Below are 5,667 nucleotides of genomic sequence, written 5' to 3' on the forward strand. Positions count from 1 at the left end.
ATGATCTGAGGAAGGAAGAGGCAGGGTGGGTGGGCAAAAAAGAGTTAGAGCTGGGATGTGCTGGAGCATGAGAAGGGGCATTAAATCTTGAGTTAGAGGACCTGTAACCAACACCTCCGCCCATAAACACACGTTTAGCTCACTCTGTATGAAGTATTTGGCCATCCTTAATGTTATTGCTATCATTTATTCATGCATTTAATAAGCTTATACTGTTTACTTTGTGCTGGTGAAATGTTGGTTGCCTTGGACACAGCACATACAAAAGACAAGGCTCCCGGCTTCATGTCCACTACGGAGGCAGGATGAGAAACCAAAAAATGATCATATGGTAGGTCTATCTACACTTGTTTGAGGAACCTCCATACTGCTGTCCGTAGTGGCTGTGCTAATTTACATTCCCACCAAAGTGTAGAAGAGTTCCCCTTTCCCCGAATCCTTGCCAACAGTTGTTATTCTGTCTTCTAAACAATGGCCAGTCTAACTGGGGTGAGATGATATCTCAATGTGGTTTTGATTTGCATTTCTCTGATGACTAATGATGTAGAGCATTTTTCTTGTACCCGTTGGCCTTTTGTATGTTTTCCTTTGAAAAATGTCTATTCATCTCCTTTGCCCACTTTTTAAATGGATTATTATATTTTTATGCTGTATACTTGTTTGAATTCTTTGTATATTGTGGATATTAATCCCTTGTCGGATGTGTAGTTTCTAAATATTTTTTCCCATTCTGTAGGTTGTCTTTCTGTTCTGTTGATTGTTTGCTCTGCAGAAGCTTTTTAGTTTGATATAATCCCATTTTTTTTGTTGTTGTTGTTGCTTGTCCTTTTGGTGTCTTATTCATAAAGTCTTTGCCCAGTCCTACTTCTTGGAGTGTTTCTCCTATGCTTTCCATTAGTAATTTTACAGTTTGGAGTCTTTTATTTCAGTCTTTAATCCCTTTTTTTCCCCCCTTTTTGTCTTTTTTCATGACCAGTAACGGGATCTCAACCCTCGGTGTCGTGCCCGTACCACGACTGGCAACAGGATCGCAACTCTCGGTGTCGCGCCCGCACTGTGCTCCACCAGTGAGCAGACCGGTCTCTATATGGGATCTGAACCCTCGGCCCTTTTTTCAATCACGTTGGAGCTGGGATTTTGGGAGCGCTGTCGCGCTCCCAAGCGCCGCACTCTACCGAGTGTGCCACTGGGCCGGCCCTTTAATCCCTTTTGAGTTGATTTTGTTATATGGTGAGAGGCGCAAGTCCAGTTTCCTTCTTCTGCATATGGATATCCAATTTTCCCAGCATCATTTATTGAAGAGGCAGTCTTTTCCCCAAGGTGTGTTCTTGTTGCCTTTGTCAAAGATCACTTGGCTGTAAGTACATGGGTTGGGACCCAGGTTTTCTATTGTGTTCCACTGATCCAAGTGTCTGTTTTTCTGCCAGTAGCATGCTGATTTGGTTACAATAGCTTTGTAATATAATTTGAAGTCAGGTAGTGTTATGCCTCCAGCTTTATAATTTTCTTGGCTAAGGATTGCTTTGGCTATTTAGGGTCTTATGTTGTTCCACATGAATGTTAGGATTGCTTCTTATATTTCTGTGAAGAATGTCATTGGTATTTTGATGGGGATTGGATTGAATCTGTAGATTGCTTTGGGTAGAATGGACATTTTCACAATGTTAATTCTTCCCATCCAAGCGAATGGTATGTCTTTCCATCTTTTTGTTTTCTCTTTCTTTCAGTAGTGTTTTCTAGTTCTCATTATAGACATCTTTCACCTTGGTTACATTGATTCCTAGGTATTTTACTTTTTTATGACTATTGTAGATGGGCTTCCTTTCTTGGTTTTATTTTCTTCTAGGTTGTTACTGGAGTATAAAACCACTACTGATTTTTGGGTGTTGATTTTGAATCCTACCACATTATTGAAATTGTTAATCAACTCTTAGAGTTTTTTGTTAGAATCTATAGGTTTTTCTATATATAAGATCATGTCATCTGCAAAGAAGAACAGTTGGACTTTGACCTTTCCAATATGGATGCCCTTTCTTTCTTTCTCTTGCCTGATGCTCTGGCTAGTACTTCCAATACTGTTAAATAGGAGTGGTGAGAGTGGGCATTGTTGTCTTGTTCCTATTCTTAAGGAAGCTTTTCCCCATTCAGGATGATATTGATAATTGGTTTGTAGTAAATGGCTTTTATTGTGCTGAGATAATTTCCTTTTATACCTAATTTGCTGAGTCTTTATCATGAAAGGATTTTGAATTTTGTGGAATGCTTTTTCTACATCTATTGAGATAATCATATGGCTTTTGTCCTTATGATCCAGCAATCCCGCTACTGGGTATTTATCTAAAGGAATGGAAATCATCACATTGAAGGGATACCTGCACTCTCATGTTCATTGCAGCTCTATTTACAGCAGCCAAAATATGGAACCAATCTAGGTGTCCATTGATGGACAACTGGGTAAGGAAAATGTGGTATACACACACAATGCTATATACTAGTCATAAAAAAGAATGAAATACTGCCATTTGCAGCAACATGGATGAGTCTGGAGAAAATTAAGTGAAATAAGGCAAAGAAAGAGAAATATTGCATGTTGTCACTCATAACTGGGTGCTAAGAAGGAAGGAAGGAAGGAAAGAAGAAAGAAAGAAGAGACTGTAACAATACATTAAACTTTCAGAAGGAGAGAACAAACCTAAGGATACTAGAGATGTGGCAGGGGAAGGAAGAGAGTTAGGGGAGTGATAGGTCAGGTGAAGGGCATAAAGAAAAATCACAATTTGTAATAATGGATATGCTAATAATAAATAATAAAAATGAAAAAAAAAAAGTAAAGCCCAAAAAAGAAATATTTAGTATCAGGTCAGATGGTGGTACTTGCAGCACAAAGACAGTAGAAAATAAGGCATAAGGAAGTGACCCCAAGTGCTATGATACTTCAGATACAAGGGCAGGGATAGAATGGGGGTAGTAGGGACTCTCCAAAGATGGGAGAGGGCAGCAAGCTTCATGGGCACTGGAGAAGCAGAATCAGAGAAATAGTTCGTGCAAGGAAGCAGAATCAGAGAAATAGTTGGTGCAAAGGCTCAAAGCCAGAGCAAGCTTCCCTAATGTTAAAATAGCAGAGTTGGGATTGCTGACAAATAACAACGTTGACCACTTACAACTACACGGTTTCTGGACCATACAATGCCTTTTATTAGTGTTATAACTTTACACTATGAACATTCAAATGCAAATCTGTGAACATAGAAATAATTAAAATGTTATGTAAAAGCTTGATTTATAAAACATAAATATTACATAATCCAATATACAATCATACAATAGATACTATACCCTACATAAAATGGAAACTATTTTATTGTGGCAAGGAATATACAATACTACAATGTGATATATAATATATAGTACATATACAATATTGCTATGCTATGTAATGATGTGCATATCTAAAATTATATAAATCTATAGTCTGGTATCTAATAATCTTTTATCAAATGTAAATTAGATTATCACATGGTAAAGCATAACAGTACTTTCGAGGTTCTTCCATTCTGTAGCCAGTGTCAATAAATCATTTCTTTCCAAGTAGTATTCCATTGTACATGTAATACAATTTGTTTAATCATTCACCCACTGATGTACATTTGGGTTGTTTCTAAATTTTTAGCAATTATACAGTTGCTATGAACATTTGAATACAGGTTTTCTGGCAACCTAATTTTTCATTTCTCTAGGATAAATACCTAGCAGTGGGAAAGCTGGGTTATATGATAAGTGTATGGTTAACTGTGTAAGGAGCTGCCAAACTTTTGTTAAGAGTGCACACAGCATTTTATGCTCATCTTGGCATAACAGCCAAATGACTGTGACCACCAGACATGAAAGTTTCCATCGCTCTGCATCCTTGCCAACTCTTGGTACTATGGTTTTCTTTTTTTTTTTTTTAGCCATTGCCAAATGTGTGTAGTGGTATCTCATTGTGGTTTTAGTTTGCATTTTTCTGATAATTAATGATTTGGGGCCTTATTATTTATCACCTTATTTTCTATTTGTATCTCATACAATCATATGGATGAATCTCAAATACATCACATTAAATGAAAGAAGTCAGATTCAAAAGGATATTTATACACAGAACGAGTATGACACCATTTATACAACACTGTGGAAAAGGCAAAACTATAGAGAAAGAAAACTGTCCAGTTATTACCAAGGGCTGGAAGTCGAGAAAGCAATTGACTAAAAAGGGATAGGAGGGAATTTCGGGGAGTGAGGGAACTGCTACCTGATTTGATTGTGGTACTGATTGCACGATTGTATGCATTTGTCAAAACTCTCACACTGTACACTGAAAATGGCGAATATTATTGTATGTAGATTGTACCTCAATAAATCTGGCTTTAAAAATATTTCAGATATGTTCACACAAAAACCTACACATGTCTATAGCAGCTTTACTCCTAACCGCCAAAACTTGAAAACAACCAAGGTGTTTTTCAGTAGACAAAACGGATAAACAGGAACATCCAGAAAACGAAATATTAAGCAGTACTAAAAATAAATGAGCTATCAAGCCATATAAAAATATGGAGGAAACTTAAATCCATATTCCTAAGTGAAAGAAGCCAATATCAAAAGGCTGCATTCCAACTATATGACATTATTAAGACAAAACCGTGGAGACAGTAGAAAGGTGGCAGGGAATGGGGCAGGGGAGGGGGCAGGAAAGGATGAAATAGGCAGAACACAGAGGATATTTTAGGGCAGTTAACTGCTCTGTATGATATTTTAATAGTTGATACATGTTATTACAAAAGTTGGCCATCCATATACACAGTTCTGCATCTGTGGATTCGATTAATTGTGTATAAAAATATTTGGGGGATAAAGCAAAAAAAAAAAAACAACTAAAAAGCAATACAGTAAAACAACTATTTACACAGCACTTACAGTGTACTAGGCATTATATGTAATCTAGAGATAATTTGAAGTACAAGGGAAAATGTTCATAGGCTATATGCAAAATGTGCTATTTTATGTAAGGGACTTGAGCATCTGGATTTTGGTATCTGTGGGGGCTCCTGGAACCAATACCCTAAGGTGCTGAGGGATGACTGTATTTGTCCCAACTCATAAAACAAACATCAAAGGTGAACCCTAAAGTAAACTATGGACTTTGGGTGAAAATAAGTGTCCATGTAGGCTTATCAATAGTAACAAATGTCCCAATCTGGTGGGGGATGTTGGTAATGGGTGAGGCTGTGCATATGTGAAGGTAGAGGATATATGGAAATCTCTGTACCTTCCTCCCACATATGCTATAAATCTAAAACTGCTCTAAAAAATAAAGTCATATATATGTATATATACAAGAGTGCTTCAAAAAGTTTGTGGAAAAATAGTTAAAAGATAATGCAAATCTTTGAGATGGAAAGGGGTGACATGAAGAGCTAATGATGGATCAGCAGTCACTTCTAAGATGGGGTAATGTCACTTTTTTAAATTTTTGCTTCCCCCCCCCAAATATTTTGCGCTGCCAAATTAGGGGCTGGAGGGTTAAAACAGGAGTCCCCAGCTCTGCTCTCTTGGCCATGTTCTGTCCCTTGGCCCTCATGCTCACCATGCCATGATGTCCTTCACAAAGGTGAGACCATCTCTGCACAT

The sequence above is a fragment of the Galeopterus variegatus genome, unplaced genomic scaffold (assembly GCF_000696425.1).
Source record: "Galeopterus variegatus unplaced genomic scaffold, G_variegatus-3.0.2 Scaffold7368, whole genome shotgun sequence".
Classification (NCBI taxonomy): Eukaryota; Metazoa; Chordata; class Mammalia; order Dermoptera; family Cynocephalidae; genus Galeopterus; species Galeopterus variegatus.